Source organism: Polyodon spathula, chromosome 33 (genome assembly GCF_017654505.1).
Source record: "Polyodon spathula isolate WHYD16114869_AA chromosome 33, ASM1765450v1, whole genome shotgun sequence".
Lineage (NCBI taxonomy): Eukaryota > Metazoa > Chordata > Actinopteri > Acipenseriformes > Polyodontidae > Polyodon > Polyodon spathula.
In genome coordinates this window covers 3,414,890-3,436,465 of record NC_054566.1, presented here as the reverse complement: position 1 = coordinate 3,436,465, position 21,576 = coordinate 3,414,890, and the positions used below count along the sequence as shown (strand labels likewise).

At 37.7% G+C, this 21,576-nt stretch overlaps 1 protein-coding gene across 1 annotated transcript in view; it reads right to left on the bottom strand.

The window, feature by feature from the left end:
• LOC121303499 (BMP/retinoic acid-inducible neural-specific protein 1-like) overlaps positions 1–19,532 on the bottom strand; it is a 107,663-nt gene extending 88,131 nt beyond the window's left edge. Inside the window, 1 exon segment of the mRNA XM_041234218.1 lies at positions 18,949–19,532. The gene's annotated coding sequence lies outside the window, so the exon portion shown is untranslated.
• Positions 19,533–21,576: the final 2,044 nt, after the last annotated feature.

Sequence of the window (21,576 nt, the reverse complement as noted above, 5' to 3'; positions counted from 1 at the left end):
TTAATAGGAAGCTGAGTGAATGGCCACAGAAGGACAGCCATGCTCTAAAAACTAATTAAAAAGCCATTGGCAATATGAATGACATCATACTGTAACAGTCTACCATAAGAGCTCTACTAGACGCAACCTTTGATCCGTACATGGATAGTGACAGAGTGCAACTGACATTAGCTGTCCACGTTAACCTTTCAAAGGCCTTGACCAAGCAGATCTCAAGTCCAAGGGCCTAAGTTTGATATATCTGTCTGTAACTGGATAATTATCATTGTGACAGAACACAAATTGGCGTGATTAAAGAAGAATGCGCCTCTCACAAATAGAGTTAAAATCCACACTATTGTATTATTTACTCTATTGAAATTGACTTATCATTGCATTACTGCAACAAATATTAATTAGGGAAGTCATTTGGTGTACAGACATTTATATTAAAGAAAAAGACTATAAAATCGAAGTAAGCTAGCCGATACAATTTTTTTTTTATTTTATTACACACAAGCACATTATAGTGTGTGCAAAGTGAATAGCAAATATACAATAATAATAAACAAAGTGTCATGTTTTTAAACATTTACTCCAATTTATAATATAAATTCATGCAAACAAAAATCTCGAGTGTGATAAAAAAAACCTTGATTTATGTCACTTAGTTGTTTAGTTCTAGTTTTGTAAATATATTTCTGCTTTCAAAAAATAGACTTTAGTAAATGCTCTGAAAATATGTATATAAAACTATATATGGGAAAAACTTTTTTGAAAGCCAGAAATCTTGTTGACATGTTTCCATATAAATCAGTTTAGTTTGCGTCTGAAGTCAGTTGATCACACACGATGTTGCACTCAACACTAGAATGTTGAACCTGTCCTGTTCTTGTGACTAGTATGTGTGCATCTGACAGAAACAGACATGCGCAGTAGCCAGGGAATAACCCATGTGTTAGCTGAACAGAAAGACAGGATGCTTCCTCTGATGTGTCTCAACAGGTATCTGAAAAACCAACTCCTCTGACAACTTGCAATTATGCCTTTCATCCTCATTTAATAGGTTACTCACAGAAGGACATGTGTTAAAATGCAAACAGACTATTCGGTACCATTTCAAAAATTCAAAATCTGCAGCCCTGTACTAAAAAGTGCACTTTGCCTACATATTCCAATCCATTGTTTTATCGTTGTTGGTCACCTAACGGTCCTTCTAGGGAACCCTTGTGGTAATATAATTATATTGTCCAGTTTCTTGTAGCTGATTGATCCCGATACCTTGTTGAATCTTGGGATTCCAATGATTCAGCGCTGATAATGTGGCTTGGTAACCCATTCCCTACCTTCACCACTTCCTGTGCAACTATGTGTCTCCCAAATTCTCATTTTCCAATTCTGTCTTCTGATCCTAGTCTTGGTGCTGTGTTTAAAGTATTGGCTAGAGTGAACTGTCTTTTAAGATTTCAAAAACTTCAATTAAGTCTACTCTAATCCCTCTTTGTTCTAGGCTAAATAACTAAAGCTCCCTCCACCATTTTCATAACTCATTCTTTAAGCACTGGGATTAGTCTTCTTGCTTATTATAATTGTATTCCATCGATATGAGCCAATACACACTGGTTATGAATTGCAGTTGCATAGTACTGTATTAGTACCACCAAATATTTGTATTATGCTTAAAACAAGTTCCTACTGCGTAATCGTACGCCATCAACGAATAACATGGTCACCCATGATTTGGTCCTCATTTACCAGTTAACTGAGTAACACCAGGGCATGCATACTGTATAGAATAGTCAAGTAAATTGGCATTAGTGTAATTAATCACTAAGATTTATCGACTTCTCAAAATCACTCGACACCTAAACTGGGGAGATGGAAACTCAAAAGTGTGATGTGTATAAAAAATGTAAGATTCAAGCTTTGCAATGAATTGCTCCAAAGGTAAATGTAATAAGTTCCAGCGCTGTGACTCTTTAAGCACTAAGCTTTTAAATTACCCAAGCACAGCAATCTCACTGCGACAGAGACAAATGATATCGATAAAAAAAGACTTGAGTCGCATGTGTTGCTTGCCCTTAATTATCCCATAAAATTAGTAGGCAGCAAATATGACCAAGGGTAATATTCCCTTGCATCTCCCATTAAAGATGGGCTGTAGTACTTGAAACCCTAGGCCCAGACAATCAGAAAGATGATGAACGCATTATCAAAAACAAGGCTTACAATTTGTTTGGAGACATCTGTCTGTTTTGTGCACAAATATCTGGTATACATTCCAACGTAAATGAGCGAAACAAAGAAGTGCTTTTTATGTAACTGTGATGAGTCAAAGGGATTTCGGTCTGTGATTCAGCCTCCCGACAGTAGATGGCATCAAACCAACTCGGGACTTCCCTTACCAACATCTCGTGACCAAGGCAAAAGTCATCTTTTGAGGGGCGGCACCTTGGTGAGGGGCGGAAGTACGAGTATGTAAATTACAGCCACTGGAGTCAAGTGAAGGATAAGGACACTTGTCAGTTGGGGATTGGTGTTCCACTGACTACAGAGGTGGGACATTACATACTAAAGGGAATGTACTACTGTGTTCGGGGTTGGTCTGAAAGTAAAATAGGAGGAGTAACGGGTGGAGGGAGAGACTAGGTTGGTGCAGCGAGATTTAAAAAAAAAAACACTAACATTTCTTTTGTCTTTTTTTGTTTATGTATGGTTCGCCACGAAGACGATTAAAGACGAGTTATCACGGTCTGTTTTGGATTTCACCCCTGCACTCCTTCCCTCACACCATTTTGTTTTCTTTTGTTATTTAATTATTTTGTTGTGTATAGATAATAAAAATAAATTATTTTATTTCTGTACACATAAATTACTGTCTGGACATTCCATTTAATACACTGTCGCCTCACAGTAACGCTCTAGGGAAATTAGGTGTGTGTGCCTCTCATTGTACGTACACAACATGACTATACTGTAACCAAGCCATTTATACTATCAACAACATAGCTGGTTATTTCATAAAAGACATTTTGTTGTCTTTGTTGTCAAATGTAATGACATGTTTAATTTATTACCCCATCAATGGGCTCATTAAGGCGCTATTGTGCTAGTTATTTCTGAGTTGTTTTGTACACCTCATCAAGAGTTTTCACTCTCTTTTAGTGCTGAATTCCAGAAATATCCTGAAATATATGAAAACGATTCCACAACAGTGAAGATAAATAATGTTGCAGGCAGAAGTAAGATCAATGCGCTTGAATGTAAATAGAGATGCTTCTTTTGGAATTAACAGGGATCTTCTGCAATGCACCTTTGGCAGTACTTTGGTCTTCAGAAATGTGTGTCTTCCATAGCAGCTGCATTATTATAATGAAACATCAGAATAATGGCAAGTTTTCTATTCAAAGAATTAGGGGGGATTCTTCTATGGCGCTATTAAAACAAACTGTCTGACCTAGGTGTAGATTCAATAAAAAAAAATACAGCACCGCTGTATGACCAATGTTATTGAACACAAGATTACACAAGTGATTTATAAACTCGTGATACTCTAGTGCAATAATTGTTCCCTGTTAAATGATGGGCATGGGGTTCCCAAATTTTTTTTTACCTAAGGCCCACCTGTTCAGCTACATTAGACACTGCGGCCCACTATTAGCACTGCTTGGGAAAATGTCCAATTAAAATCATTGTATACATTTAAACCTGTAATATTATAAATAAACCTAATATAAGCTGTGCTATAATAATTTGAATAAATATTGTGAAAGATGGAAATCACAAAGTATATGCACCGAGTGAAAAAAAAAAAAAAACCTTTAACTTTAGTAAACTAAATAAATTGCAAAAACTAAACAGACATTTTTATCAGTCAAAAAAAGATATTATTATTATTATTATTATTATTATTATTATTATTATTATTATTATTATTATTATTATTTTTTTCCAACAAAATATATTCTAGCGTTATTTTAAGACGACTGTGAACGAGTCAATAATCAATAAAATAGCAGTGTATCCAAACATTTTAATACATCAATTACCGGTATGTAACAAGATTGATCAGTTTGATTAATAACTTGATTTAGTTAATATTAAAACACACAAAGTACTCAATATTTTAAATGTTAATCACTAATTAGTAACAGAAACGTATTCACCATGGGCATTAATTGAATTTTTAAATGAATGTTATCAAGTACAAAAGTTAGTATGAAAACATTTCTACAAAAGAAAAAACCCATTCCAGCACCTCAAAGCTGAGCCTGCGGTACAAATGCATTCAAACTCCTGCAGCTGCCTTTTTTATTCTTTATACTTTGTAAAACATATTCTTTGGTAGCAGATTCGAGATGTTGTAATTTTATAAATACTGAATACACTGTTTATATCTGCCAGCAGATTGATCACATGACCTGCCTATTGTCAGAGCTCTCGCTCTGCATCCCGCCTACAGGTAGGAAATCTGTTAGCTCTGATTTGGCAATTTCTGCTTTGATTGACAGTCCTCCAATGCTGCCTTGCTGCACTATTTTTCTACAGTTCCAGTTGCCGCCAGTGTCTGCTTTTCACTATTAATATAAGAAAATACACAGAATGTCAATGCTCCCACAATAAGACTGTACTGTATGTGTGCAGGGACTAGGCCTTTCTCATCTCCTGGTAACACAGTTAATAAACAGCTTCCCTGACCATGGCTCTGGATTTATTCAGGGCCATCCCTGGGGTTGTTATCGCTACATTTTATATTCTATTTATCTTATTCTTACATTTTGACATGCTAAATAAGTTATAGGTGGGGTGACCATGTGGCTCAAGGATATTAACTTAGTATTGTAGCATTAGAACCCAGAATCACTCATACAAAGGTCCTACATGCTCTTTACATTTATAGGCACTAAATTAAGCAGACTGTTCTAAAGTCAAACCTTGTTGTGTGTACTTAAGAAACTTCAGGTGAGTTATTGTCACTATCCTGTGCTTTTCACCTTCAAACACGACCCCCTGGTCATTGCTGTTATGAAATTACTCCTTTTGTTTCCAGATCCACAAAATAATTATATCCAACCAGGCTTCAATACATTTGGTGTGGTGAAACAAGTGAAGTTTGAAAGATAGGGTTCTGAAAACTCAATACAGGAGATTGAACCCCCAACACTGTATCAAGCAGCCCCCTGTGACAGACCACGTCACAGCACCGTGCCAGGGCTACTCGATACAGGAGATTCCACCCCCAAAACTGAATCAAGCAGCCCCCTGTGACAGGCCACGTCACAGCACTGTGACAGGGCTACTCGATACAGGAGATTCCACCCTCAATACTGCATCAAGCAGCCCCCTGTGACAGGCCACGTCACAGTACCAGGGCTACTCGATACAGGAGATTCCACTCCCAACACTGCATCAAGCAGCCCCCTGTGACAGGCCACTTCACTGTGCCAGGGCTACTCGATACAGGAGATTCCACCCCAAACACTGCATCAAGCAGCCCCCTGTGACAGGCCACGTCACAGTGCCAGGGCTGCTCAGCTGTAAAACAGGGCTTAAGTACATTAATGTTAATATTTACTGTCGCGCTATAGTCCCTTTCACACTAGCACTCCTACCTGGGTCTAGCAGGGATGAAGAAACATTTGCTCTAATCAACATTTGGGCCAACAGTTCAATCCAGAGACGCTTGGATGGAAGCTTCTGTAAAAAGCTGCTTCCGGTGCATTGATACACGCATTGTTTACTTGCGTATCTCCCCCAGGTCAACCCTGCTTTATCAAAAGCAGTGTGAAATCATGTAGCCGACCCGCATGACACCGGGTCCTGACCCAGGTAGAGGTGATTTTGTTTATTAGACACTGTAGAGCAGATTTTTACACTGTAGAGCTGGTTTTGTTTATTAGGCACTGTAAAGCTGGTTTTGTTTATTAGGCACTGCAGATGTGATTTTGTTTTTTAAGTGTCATGGGATGTGTGCAGATAAAGGGTGGTATATAAATGTAATTGGCAGTTTGGAATGGTTGCTTATTAAGAGAAACTGTTTTTCATAGAAACATATGAAAACAAAGAAAATAATCAAGTCACGACATTGAATAATTCTTATTTCTGAATTAGGGGGTATTAACGTTAGCGGTAAAGTCTTCTGATAAATCTTGGTATACTATATTACTATATGAATTAAAAACACCAAGAATGAACACACGGAGGAAGATTATATAGAGTCTAAAAGTATATTCACTAGGTTTCTTTTAGTATAACTTTGTTATGCTAAATCAGCCTTCTAGTCCCAAATAGCTGGTTAAAAAAAAGAAACATAGCTTTTTACAAATCTTGTATGCCTGTCCCCTTGGAACAGGAGCCACTATGAAGCCAGTCCCTCTCTGGAGTGTGAACTGTCAACGCCCCTCCACCTGAAGGAATGGCTCAGTTATCTTACATTCCGTCATTAAAACCAACAGGGCTCTGTGAAATCATGTTGCGATGAGATTAAAGAAATCTATTCAGTTTAATAAAAGACAGCTGGAAAAGAGTGACAAATTGCTCTGTTTAGCTTGTTAATTGCTGTTCAGACACCCAAGCAACTTAAACCAAAGCCTGTCTGGGTCTAATTGCAATTCAGATCAGACACACATTTAAATACAGCAGCACATGACATGCTGCACTTTCTTGCTGCAGCACCATCATTTAAAAATTCAGCTCTGCTCTGAATCTTGTGGCTCTGGCAACAAGCAATATTTAACCCTCACAAGGACACTTCGGAAAACTGACTTTCCTGGTAACCCGGGGTCCAACCAGACCCCAGCAATAAAACAACATGTACTGGAGTAACTGACTGAATGAAAATATGTCTATGAACACTTTATTGTGCTTTTCCTCTACTTCTAGCCATCGTTTGGTATAATGTGTTGTTTATGCTATGCAAAATGGATAAGATGCCAATAAGCACAGCTGTCTCCTAGCAAGTGAAGGTACCACTGTTTTCTGGATGCTGTAGTTTATTCTAGGAACATGTCACAGGCATGTGAGATATCATTGGAAAGTCCCATCCCTCCTCTTTCATTTTGTATATGGACTGTGCTCCTTGCACTTTCCGTTTTTGAGTTACAGGTACTTGAACACACCTACCGCTCTGCTGCGCATCACAGCAATGGAGCACTGAATGAGGAGGTGGTAGAAAGTATGCATACGGGCATGCCTGACATCAATGGAAATAGCAAAGCCGGCGCTTTTAAATGACATTGAAACCGGAACGCTATCTGTTGAAGCAACCGAGTAATAAGCAACAAACAAAACTTGGGAGCCGACTCATGTCACATGACTCAAGCCTTAGTTTTGGTTTGCTGTAGTTTTGCTTATGGAAAACTAATTGGAAAACTCTAATTATGTACTTTCAAACAAGCCTTGAACCAGGAATTATGGTGCTATTACAGTGCCTGAGATTCACACTATAAGGTCAGGCCCGCAGATACACTACACCTGTATGGACCCCAAACCTAAAATAATTTGGGAAATTGAACCAGGCTACCTGAACTAGAATTATCCTTTGCATAGTGTAACAGGATGGGTGCCTGACAACTACCTAAAAGGAAACAAAAATCAAGTCACTAGACCCACATAATAACTGATACTAAAGCACTGTAGGGTCTGAATGGATCCCAGGTTACCTTAACTCTAGGAGATGACTTTGATGTGAGATTTACATGAAACTAAAATAATTGTTTTTTAGACAGAAGATATTTAAAATATTTCCAAGGGATTATCTATTTATATTTATGCTAAATCCTTGAGACCAGGCTATGTTATTGTCTAAAGGTCTATCCTTTTACTTGAAATCAAAAGAATTAGTCTAGCTTTGGTAAAAAGTGAAGTTTGTGTGGTTGCTGTTTCATTGTGTTGGGTTAAAGTACACACACATACAGTGTGTTCCAATAATCTCTGACTAAAAAAATCTGTAAAAAAAAAAAAAAACTGCTTAGACAATTGTATCTGAAAGGTCTGTGTAAGACTAGGAGTGTGTTATACAAGTCTGGAGAAGGTTTAACGAATCTGACCACCATGAACAGTGTGACAACAGGACACATTTTGAACGAGGACCCTATATTAACAAACACTGTATTTACTATAATGTGTATGAAATGGAGATGGTTAATTTCCACAAAAGCCACTAAACTGAGCAAAACAGTAGAATGCACCATTTGCCAGCATTCATTAAGGTCTTTCTCATTTCAACAAATTGCTTAAAGAATCATAACACCATAGAAACGGCTTCATAATGTCATATAAAACACTTCAATCAAAACCAGAACGACGTCAAGGAAACAGTGTTTTAAAAAAAACACATTGTTTTAACTCATTTCAATTAGTTTATTATCGGCAAGAGATCCACAGCTGAGAAGCTGAATGGATCCCTAATTGAACTGCAGGTCTGAGAAATACAATTAGATAAACTGACAGCCATTCGTTTTACCGATGGATGATGCTACCATCAACACAAGCTTGACTACTGTATTCCTTCTAATTTAAGACGCAGTCCAAATTTCCCGCTCTCAATTTGAGGAAAAAATAAAACATCCAATAAATATGCATTTATAAAGATACAACCTCAGTTGCGCATGTGGAGGCAGTTTGCAGCCGTCTGCTATCACACAGAGCATTGCAGTTATGTGCTGCTTCTCATTATTTACACCTGTTTTTCTCCCAATTTGTGAACTGTGGTGTTGCATGTTACGTCAAAATCATGAGCCTTTCCGATCTGTCCAAGCTGGTACTGTTTGCTAAAAACGCTGCCATTATAAAAGCTTCTCTTTGAATTCCTCATGAAGCTAATGATGCTTCTTTAAAAATGGCTGCCCGTATGTCATGGATGATTCGAGATCGGGCAGTGGCGTCTTTGTTCGTCTTTTCTCAGCAGCCAGTCACGTTGCCGTTTGTGTACTCGGGTAGTCACGTCTTTTCTTGGCGATTTTAATACACGCATCACTATACTGTACTCAAATTTAAGACACAGGCTATTTTTGAGAGCAAAAAATGGTTCTTAAATGAGTCTTCAATTCTAAGGAATATGGTATTTAATAGAATATCAAGATAATTCAATTCAAGATATGTAAACAGGCGTTTAGAACTACTGAATGTAAACACTTAGAAATATAATATCTGAGTACGCTGACGTGTGTGTACGTGTTCCTTATTGTGCTGTAGAAGTGACATCAGTTTTTCTATAGGTAAAGGAAAAGATGATAGTGCTCAAGTTATTTTATCTTTTTGTGGTTTTGGCGGTGGGAGTTAGGATTCTAATGTAGTGGGAGTCTATGCTTTGTCCTTACTGCGATAGCGTGGTTCATTTTTTGTATTACTGGCTTTGGTCGTGAGTTATTTCTAGAGTAATAAGCCTAATTCAGTACATTCTGCTGCAGGAAAGAGTTAGTATGGGAGCACTGATACTCCAAAACCAGATGGTATGGAGCCTTAGGGTGCTAGGTAGCACACATACATAACAGAGTGTCTAAGTCATATATAACTGATAATGTAAGTGTGACTGATTGCAAAGCAGAATGGTCAGAATGTTGTTGGACATCTGTCTAGATAATTAAAGAAGGAATCCTACAATGCTGCACTGAAATTCCAAGGTGAACTCTTGAACCCAACTTTGGAAGTTTTCCAGCACATTGATGACTCTCTTTGTCACATATCATTGCTTTTAATATGAAAGAAACCACTTTGAAATGTAATAACTCCTTTATGCATTGAAACACTGACATGCATGCCATGTGTTTCATTAAGAAAACTAGTTCTTTGTTCTTCCATTATACAGAAAAGATGCCCAAAGAATATAATATTTAAACGTCTTAGTTGTAGTTGTAGTTTTTTTCTGCTTTATTTGGTTGTAAAATGTATGGATTTGTTTATTTTAGCAACAGGACATATCACAGAGATTGATATTCTGCACAGATGAGCTACCACTGGATATGTCTGCCAATAACACCTTGAGGGGCCTGCAATTCCATCTAACTTTATTGCGTTGATATAGCTACTGTATGTGGGTTGTTCATATGATTAAATTATGGTTATAAAGACTGCAGTAGAAAAACGGTCTTGTCAAAAGGTGTTGTGTGTCCCTGTGTCTGTCTTGACAGTTGAACTATTATCCAAAAAGGGCCCGTATTAAAACATGAGAGTATCTGCATCAGGACCCTGGAATTGTGTTCCCATAAAACTCCTGTAGAATTGATTTACTTATTGGAGTCATACATAAGAATTACTATTGGCTCCTTAAAATAAATTTTTTGTCTTTTGTGAAGTGTCTTTGATAAAGTCATTGAATGTGTCTGCACAGACAAAAAGACAGGTCATTTTCCCTGTTGCATCTTTTACTGAGGATGTACACAAGACTGCTCTACTGTGTCAACTGTGTCATTTTACAACCTGACGTTCCACCTTATTCAGGGGAGGTTTGGAAAACTTTGCTGGGCTTTTAAATACCCGTTTCACAGCAAGTGGGGGCTGGCTCTCCTTCCAATAACAAGCTTGTATCACCCTTGTAAACTAAACAAGACTAGAAACATGGGCTCTTCTCTTTTTCTTATTTATTGTTCTCTTTTATTTATATCTATGTGAGCGCACCTCAATCCTGACTTGATCACCCCAGATATTCAGTGTGGCAAAGCTTGTTGAGCTTATTATTTCTCATCACTTTCAAAATTGAGAAAGCAAATTTATTGCAGAAACTGAAACTAAACTGCATTTTTTTTTTTTTTTTTGCTGCAATTTATGCGACTACAGTGTCTCTATTTATCAATAATTTGGTAGCAAAATATTACTGAAAAATAATAGGTCCCGCTCACATTCTCCTTTGCTAATACGGGATTGGCATATCTTCTAATTTCTCATATCTCTGGCCAACCAGTGGCTCGTTGCTATGGTTTCACCCATGGTAAGTGCGTGGTCTATGTTGAGAGGACATGCTGAGACCGAGATCAAGACCAGACGTTTCGAGATCAAGACCAAGACCTCAAAATATGATTTTGAGCCCAATATGATTTTGAGACTTCAGCAGATGAATTCAAACCCAAATGTAAAAGACATAAAAGGGCTAGTGAATTAGGCTGCTGAGCTGCTTAGCTCCCAGTGTTTTTTTTAACGTGATTTGGCAATGCATTTTTCCAAAGTAAGGCACCCTGTAATTAACAATCATAACCAACTGGCAATTATCAAAACAAATACCAAATAACCTGCTATTATGCCAACGTAATTAAAAAATGGAATTCATTTTTCTGTCTCTTTGTATTGAGTTTGGCTGAATCCAATTTTTCCTGCCATAACACTTTAGATTCACTCTCTGTGCAGCTGGTATTTGGGTACCACCTTACTCTATAGATATTTTATCTAAGTACAGCTGGTAAACAAGATTGCAACTTTTTCATTGTCCCCCTGCAACACTCTGCCCCCAGTGGATGTAAGAAATACCACATTTCTCTTACGATCTATTTCTAAGTGCAGAACACTGGCGCACTAAGAGTGGTCACAGGGTCAACAGACTTCACAAGAAAAAACTTAGTGGTTTATGCAAGCCATGTTTATTAACTAGTTGCAATAGTTCCTCTGTCCGACCTCAAAGGGGAAAAGGGGGCAACGTTTTTAATCAGAATTTCTGTTTTTGTTCATGTGGAACTCAACAAGAAAAGACTATTGATCTTTCTGGATGCACTGTAGCTTACTGCATCAAGATTTTCTTTTAAATTGTAATGAGTTATTGAGTCTCAGGACAGCTCTGTGTGAAAAACAGATAAAAACAAACTACACTCTGTGTCTGTGATCAACATGCCAATGTAGAGAATTATTCACATCCTCCACCATACAGTCTCTATGAAACAGGGTGCAGAATACGTATTAAAGGGCTTTACTTTTTACATCTCTATCTGCTTGGAAATTGAGACCCGGTTTTATATTATTATACATTTTTATTAGATTTCAAACCAATGTTTTTACTATATATCAACATAACATTTAACATTTTTGTAAACTAGTAGTTTGCAGTAAAAAAAAAAAAAGTGCCCCTGAAAATAAGGCACATGTTTAATATGATTATTCATCTGAAAAAAGTAACTTTGCCACAAGCACTTTTACGAACTGCACGGCAACGGCATGAGCAAGTAATAAGTGATTATCAGGGATATAAGGAATTTGTTTTGATGCTGAATAACGTGCAACAATACGGATTGTCTCGGCTGTCGGAGAATTTTTAGTTTTACACTTGCGGCAGTGCAAAAATCATGCCAGCTTTTTTTTTTTTTTGTTTGAGAACCAAACCAATACACTTATCATATAATCAACACGGGCAATGCTGCTTTAAATTTAGTAAACATACTTGTTCAATGAAACTGCTTCTGGTGAACGAGGCGCACTGTCAGTGTCACATTTATACGTAGCTGAGGTTTACTTCACTATCCTTGTGTACTGTTACTATTGAACAAGCTGTTGAAGGTGCCGAAAACAATAAAAAAAAAAAAAAATTTAAAAAAAACACCTAAAGATCGGGTCGATGAGTTTGGCAACAGCCATCCAGATGACAAAGGCTAACTCGGAGATAAACTAGTATGAATACAGCAATGCGCCGCCTATTGGACTGCGGTGGAACCAGAGTAAGGGTCTCCACACACCAGACACCATGCAATTTCTTAAATTACAATGAGTCACCTTTGTAGCGACATGACCACACACCAGCAGTGACACAGAGGCGATGTAACAGGTTTGAAATCTGTCAGATCTATACAACTGTTCAAAATTGCTATTCATAAAACTATGATCAAGACTGGTACATATTCGTCAACAGGATGTACAAATGATGGTATTTCAACATATATGGCAATAAATTATACACTCCAGTTCATTCGAAATAGACTCATATATATTGTCTTTCAAATCTGTATCTTTATAATTGCGATGGCCTTTGTCATAAGTTCTGGGTATTTTTTCAACAAGTATTATTGTTTTCCCCGTCATTCTGGATACTGCTTCACCCTGCTGGACCACGTGCATTGAAGCTGTTCTCCAATTGCTCAATTCCCTAGTTGACGCTGGTCAAACTGCAAAAAACAGGATTCAATCCTATTTATTTTGCGCCGCTCCTGCATCCCCTGTGGTGTGAAAGATACGTCGCAAAAGAATAGGCTCTATTCATTTTGACGCATCACTGCACAGTCCCGTTCATGAGTTCCTGAAACACACATGCCCAAAATGTTGCATCCCATCCATCAGATACTAAACAAATCGATGGTTAACACGAAGGCAAATAAACTCCAGGGATGTGCGTCTCTGTACATTGTGATGAACGTTTAAACTCTATACTGGATAGCTGTCTGCTGTGTGGATGCGTGCATTTGCTGCCGAGTGACAGGCAGGAGATTGAGAGGGAGGTACACAGGATTTATTAGATATCAACACACTGCACAGCTCACGTGACACTACCAGCAATGGCAGCGCACGGAGCACATGCAACACAGTGTATGAAAACTTTGGTAGGATCTACATTCTCTCTGTTCAATAATAAGGTAACGTTGCTGAAGAGGTTGCTCATGGCGAATAAACAGTTAGGATGGAAATGTGATGGGCAGATATGTGATCCCTGGTGATCATATTGATAGGAACAGTGGAACTGGTGCAGCGTGAAGCAAGCAAGGTGCAAGTGAATTTGGAGGTGGATAGGTTTTAGTACTTCTTCGACCTCTTGGCCCAGTCGCTTTGGAACTGATCAGTCAGGAGCCAGTACTACACGCAAAGGCATGTGCTGGCCATGAGTCCAGTGTGAGGAGGGCAAATACAGTAACCAACATTGTAGCCAACATGACACTCTTATTAAATGGCTCCACACTAATTGTGTGTACCTTTAGACATTAGAAATGTCACTGCACTGGGTCAACCCTTCCTCAACTTGTTTAATTAGCACCATCATGATCTAGTGCCAAACAAACAAACAAAAAAAAGAAAGATTCTTTTACGAACAGGCTGACTCTTATTTTTTTCAAATGTCAATAACTTGACATTTTCACGGCTTCCTTCATCCTTGACAGAACCATCACACACTGACTGTGGAATCCAACAATAAGAGATCGGGCCCTGGTTTGAAGCAATTGCAAAGGCAATTACTGAGAGGAGAGGAACCATTGTAACCACATAAAACTAGCAAGAAACAGTTTAGTTGGGGGTTGGAGCAGTTAAATGATTGATTGATCTAGTTTCTTTATACAGTAGTACCTCGCTAAACTTAAGGCAGACAGGTTGTCCGAAATAATGAGGTGCTCAGTTTAAGAGAAATAAAATACATAATCACACACACATTTATATAGTGCTTCATTTATGCTAAATGTATAAATCATTGCGCTGAAATAGCACCAATGTGTTCCCTGTGCACAATCCATTATGAAAAAAAAAAAGATTATAAACTGAAACTAAAATGCTAAATAAACACGAGAACGCTTAAATTCAGACACTTACTGTAAATCTCAAGAATAACCAGGTGCCTTTGGCTAATGACCGAATGTCTTGCTTTCTCGCATTGTAAGGCTTCAGGAGTCCTGTGTAACTCCCAATGTCACAAGAGTCTACCATGCTGCAGTAAATAACTAGTAAATCTATCTATTCACTGCCTGTCTTTGTGGCTTTTTGTGTCATAATCAAAGTGTGATTTTCTGTTGAAAAAACTAAGGTCCTGAATAATTTAATTTGCATTTACAGAATGTTCTTTTTCATCAAACTACTACATATTTGGAGTACAATATCCTTCAACACCATTGTGAATTGTTTTATACGCAAATTTACCAGAATGTTGGTTGTTCTATATAAGTGGATCACAATATTGTTCAGTACCATGTTGAACTGGTTTCAACTGCTCAATTGTGCATTACAGTATGCAGGAATAAATATGTTGTTCGACAATGTTTTTTGTTAATGGAACATACCTAAGTGGAAACAAATATATTCTTCGATATTAATGATTATTTTGTTAATTGACAATGTCTAGCCAAGAATAAATACATTCTTCAATGATATGCCTGCATTTACCAATATGCCTTGGTTTATTCATAAGATTAACCAGTAAATGTCTGAAAAACAATGTATTTCTTCAGAATTTTGGACAATTACCACCTATTTTTGGTAAATCTTGACATTTACCGGTAAAACTTACGATTGACCAGATTCTGACTTTTACCGTTACACATATACAGTCATTTTTCAAACCATACTCTAGGAGTCTTTTCAGAAGCAGGACAAGTGGGTGAAAAGAGTTATTAGTTAGTAAGCCTGATAAAGATAAACACAGCAATAGGAGAATTATATAAAAACACACACAAGTGCATAAACAGGTAAGAAATGAAATCTGAAAATGTCAGTTGTATGTTTCATCAAACTGATAAAGATGTGTTTATTGTTGCGCTCCTGTCCTCACATGCCTCAAGAAACACCAATGCTGGCAGCACCACTTCAACATAATGCAAGCCCTGAAACAAGCCTAACAGTAGGAGTGCTACTCTGATGTTCAAATGCTTTAGTAGCGAGCCAAGTCTTTGAGTGCGGTCATCTTTCCACATGGTGTGGTGGCTTTAGTGTCACTGAACCAGAAAAGTGTTGGCTGAAACTTGTCCTTAAAAAGAAAGACTATTTCATTTACATTTCCCTAATATTGGATTTTTTTTATCCTATTATAGGTGTCCTGCTTGCTATTTCTGATTAGATCATTATTTGCCACGCTTACTAACTATTCCAGACAAAATGCTGCTGATTAGACTCCACGAGGAGGACTGTTAGGAAGCAATTCCTAACTTCAGGCGCAGTGTTAATAGGAATAGGTTTTGCTGTGGATGAGAAGAAATGATGCAAGTCCAAACAATAGCGAATCATACAGAACAGACATAATAGGATTTTAAACAGATAAGAAATTACATCTTAGGTCTCTGTAAATGATACCCCTTTTACCTGGACAAAACAAAAGCACCATTAAATCACAAGTAAAGCATTCTGTGCATGTCATCTCAAAGTCAAAGGCTTGTACATAGGCATACTGTAGAACTGAAGCTTCATGATAAATGTTTTCCACAGTAAAAGCCTATCAAAGTGTAATAAAACACAATGCAAGCAAAGGTAAGCATCATAAAGCACAGAGCACTGTAAAGAACATTAAAAACCATGGCAAACCAGAGGAAACTATGGAAAATGCATAGTATAGCCAAGAGAAAACTACAAAATAAGCATGCAAAATAAACATATCAGCTCTAAACATGCTAATCTCATTTACAAAAAGCAGAACCAATCACCCATACTGGCACTGATGGCTTTTAATATTGTATTTATGTGTCGCACACAGGATGGATTCATCCCCTGTGCTATCACATAATGAAAAGGAACACATTTGGATTTAGATTTTGGACATTGTGGATTGAATAATGTGCCAGCAATGTCCGTCGTTCAGTCATCAGCTATTATCTTTGTATTGCTGTTCCGACCAGATCAGGAGTATTTAACGGTCAACTCCACTACAATATAGGAACCTTTCCCAAAGAGGTGGACAATCAGTAACTGCATTTCACTGAATAACTCAACAAAACCCTTTTCTTTTACAGTCATGTTGCCTTGTGCCTTTTGTATATTGGTTAAACCCATTCTGGATGGCTCTTGCTGCAGATATTCTAATATTGTCTTACAGTGTGTTAAGACGCTTTGACAGAAGTACTGGAGGTGCTTCTCCATTCTAGTTACCTGCCACACATATGTACAATATGTAACCCAGGCTAGATCAGAGTTCCAAAGCAGAAGCCAAACTGTTTTCATTCTTAATAGCATTCTTAATAGCAGTTACAACTATAAAGACTGAATTGCATGCCTGCCAGTCTGTGGCAGGCAACTAAAGCAATGAATACTCGAGAAAGGATCAAGGAACAGTAAAGAAATAAAATGTAATTTGAAGACCCTCTTCAAATAGATATGACTGTATACAATAAAACATGCAAAGCTAAAAAAAAAGTGCTGACTCCTACATACTATAACAGTTTTACATAGATTCTACAAAATCCTATGAAACAATACATAAAAGTAATGCAGAATATGCATACACTGTATGACATTACTACAGGTGTTTCTGGTAGCTCCTTCTGATATTACGTTTTCTTTTTTTTTTTAAAGGAAAATATATATGTAATTATTATAACTACATCTTCACGGGTAGCTTTGATTTTTTGATCAACAATTATTCTGCACGTATATAAATTGCTTATCTAACAATGACATTGTTCTGTCTTGGTGAACTTGCCTTCAAAACGCACCTAATAAAAGCAGTGGGAGTGTTATATAAAAGAGTAAGATCTCCCCCTACTGGCAGCTTTGAGAATAACTCGACAAACTTTTCGAACACGACAGAAATTCCACAGAAAGCTGCTTCTGCTGATGAAAATGAAAACACAGTTCTGGTGAAAATTAACCAACAATTCTATATACCGACTGTTCATTTCAAAAGGACTTATAAAACAATACACAGCATATTGTTTAGCGATATAATAAACCTCTACATAGAAACTTTAAATTGCATATTCCATCTGTAGTGTAGGTGATGTCCAAGTCATGTACGGTTCAGTGCATATGAAATGGTTACCCTTTAAAACCAATAGCACAACGCCAAAAATAACGATTAATCACACACATTGATGCAACAGCACAGCGAGCAGAACTAGCTCTCCATTACTTTAACTTCCCGAATAGAAACTGATATGCAGTAATTAAAGACATCACACCGTGGAACAAAAAACAAATAGATAAACGCCATATACAAACAACTGAATTGTTCCTTTGATTTATACAGGGGCGACTATTGAACACTACTATCTACACTGCCACAGGTCATATGAATTATCGTTTTTTAAATGGTGCACATAAAACCGCTAACGAGATCTCAAACTACACTGGCATCGTGTTAACAAACAGCTCAATCACAACTGATGTCAATAGCTGCAGCATTAAAACAACATTTGCGAATTTAGTTGGCAAGACCTGACCGAGTTCAGTTTTTAAAAAGTGATGGCTACTCGATGTCAGGAGCTTTCCGTGATGCCAACAAACGGCAGTGTAATTCAGGCAGGCTTTTTTCAATATTAAAACAGGAAGACTGTTTAACAATCGCCTAGATAATCCATTATAAACCCGGATTACAGTGGCGTTCTGGTATCATAATTCGACAAGAAACGGGACACAGATTTCGACTTGTGTCAGCGGATTCTGCGCAACCTTTCCCTGTGTCGTTTGCAAGGCGAGACGGCATCTCTATTGATTTAATGCAAAAAAAAAATGTTTTGTTTAGAGGGAAAAAAAAAACTGCTAATATTGAAATATTCAGATCTGTCCACAGAAAGATTGCAAGAACAAAAAATACTTAACATTTCGATTTAAGCGTGCTTGAATAATACCCCCTTATACGTACCATTCTTAAAATGCAAGTTTATGTGCGCTATTAGGTAAGACTTGTTCATAGTGGTCAATAAACTGAAATAGTGCTTGGACTGATACCAGATCTAGCTCCAATCTGTCTCCCCGGCTTCACTACGCACAAATCATCCGGCGCATCGCGGTCAATTCTAGGTTTAAAACCTGCAGTTTCAAACGAACAGAATCCAGTGTCTACTGTAAACCCTCACACGTGAGACGACACACACAAAATGTGTATTTTAATGTTCGTAATTTGTTTTCTGAATTGATTCCATTTTCAGAAATCAAAGAGGATTAATGTTCTCGCTTTATAGCATAATGATGCTAAATTGAATTAAACGAACGTGCTTCACAACAACTATTTTAGTTGATGTAAGCATGCACCTTTACGTACAGAATGTGCAGGGAACACCTTGTAGGTGACGATACGGTTCAATTGTATTAGTTTATCTGTTACATTGTGTTTTCAATGCTTGCAATATATGTATGTATAGATAGGCAGCTTACCTAAAATCGATTCTCCCCTATGGCTGGGATCTGAAGTCCCCTGCGTTTTTTATTCTGTTACAGGAAAACTTCTGCGGTTGAAACCCGTGTATCCACTGTTCATGCTGACAGCCGGGGCTTTGATGCTGAATTGCGGATGATTTGGCAGACCTTCGCATGCTCAGGAGAGAAAAATCAGTTTCTGACTGATCAGGTTGCAGACATCAGTAGAGAGAGAGAGAGCGATTGGAGAAAAAAAAAATCCTATTTGTTTTAATGCGATCGGGAGCAAAGGCGCAGGTGGGATAGCGCTGTGCAGATCAGGTGAGTGAAGGCGGCAGGATCTGTAGACTGTAGCAGACTGAGCCAGTGTGCATGTAATCAACGTGAAAGGGGATAGAGATAGGGGGAGGGACTGAAACTGCAGTTTTGTTTTATTACAGGATGGTTGTGCCAGACACGAGGGGGTGGGACTCGATCACACAACTTGATACAACTGAATAGGGTAGGCAGCTAAACAAAAAGGAGGGAGTCTGTCGTGATTGTGAGAAAATAGGGTTGCGTTTTTGGTATTCAAAAGCGTTTATATTAAAAGTGCATTGCAAAATGGGAGTTCTATTCAACTCCCTAGCGAATGTTAACAAACACGGCATAAAAAATACAATAGTCTAGGCGAATGAATGTGTTGCTCCCAACAGTGACTCTTTTTCTGCTTAATAAAGAAAAGGCAGGGTTCAGCCATACTGAGACTGCTGTAAAAGCAAAACACTGAACACGGCCGGTAGGACAAATCTGTGCACCTCAGTTAGCGACTTGTGTTGTGTGGGAATATCCGGACGAACTGATTTGAGACGAATGCACTATATAGAAAGTAATAATAATAATAATAATAATAATAATAATAATAATAATAATAATAATAATAATAATAATAAGGTCAGAAAGGGCCTCAGTGGCTGTTAGATTGATTCAGTAAGCTGTAGCCATTCATAGCACGTAACTAAAAAAAATAAATAAAAAGTCTGCAGGCAGTCAAAACGATTTCAAGTGTGTTTCTGCTTGCACAGCTGATTAGGCAAAGCTTTCGGTCAAGAAATCGGTCGGGGCGTTTCAAAATTGATCGGTTGCACAGAGGAATACATCAAAGTGACCAGGTGCCAATGCAGAGGATCAATCCAATAGGAAGAATGTGTAAAAGAAATGGGACAACTTGCTAGAATATGCATTGAAGCTGCACACGCCAGAGTAAAAGAACAGCTCGTGAGCGACCAGTATCACAAACTGTTCGTTTTCATTCTTCGAAACTTTGAGATGTTCGGGCATTTCAACAATTAAAACATCTTCACCTTTCTTGTTTTTTTTTTTTTTTTTTTATATTTACCCGAATCCAGGAATGTATTCAACAGTAAAATTGTGCTTACATTTAATCACGGTCTGCTTTTTAAAAAAAAACAAAAAAAACAAAAAAAACGGTAAAAATGGATTCAGTAACTCCAGTTCAATATTTCTCTTTATATTTTTCCCGTTTTGCAAAGAGTCGTGGCCCGTGCTGATGCTACGCCCTTGAACATATCTAGGTGTGCTTCTGATTGTGAGCTGGCTAGCTACAGAGCTCAGCCCAGCCCCCTGCCTCTTCAACACACTTAAGAATTCCTTTGGGACAACAGTGACAGGCAGTCAAGCACACATGCTTGCTGCATGGAACAGCACGATCTGCGGCAAAATAACACATGCATTCAAGCAACACTCAAATGGTGTTGTTGATGCTTCAACGTGGGGTAGTGTTAGGGTTTAACACATTATCTGGGTTATTGAAATCAGACAGAAAAGCTGTTAAAGATGTAGACTTGTAAATATGATATTAGTATAATAGGCATATTATTTGTTAAATGTAAGCCGCTCCAGACTGCTGAAATACTTAACTTTCTGCACTCAACCTGGAAATATCCAGTTGTATATTCCCTTAGAGAATAGCGTTTGCATGTTAATAGGCAATGGGATCATATCTAGCCCAAGGTACAGCGTTTAAGACATACAGACCTTACTGTGCAACTATTGGCTTTTGAAACTAGCTTTCAAAAACATTGAAAGTTGGACTTAAAACATTGTTCATGATGAGTAAGGGTTAGTTTCACAGACCCTGATTAGCACTAATCTGGGACTACCTCACCCGAGATAACATACTTTATATAGTCCAAGATTAGTGCTAATAATTAAGGTCAGTGAAACCAGCCTTCAATATTTAGGATTATACCCTAGTATTACATTTAAATTATGGCGCTGATAAAAAACATGAAAGCAAATTACATCTATGATAAAGAGACCTATTCATGTGTCTGTCATGTTATAAAGTGGTATCTCCACATTACCACAGTTATCACAGTTTGTGCTATTTAATACTTTGTTATGAAAGTTTCTATAAAAGGTGGCAGTGCCAAAATTAGCATTTATTCCTAGGGACAAACGTGTGTTAGTCCATTACAAAAATCACATTTGAATTAGTATATATACATTGTGCTAGATTCTGCAACTCACACGGTTCGTTGCCCCTTTAATATGTAGACCCAGGACAGAGCTTCAGTTTAAGTGCTGGCGTGCTATTTTTAAAAACAAGCTAACAAAATAAACAAAACACAAAATAAATACCTA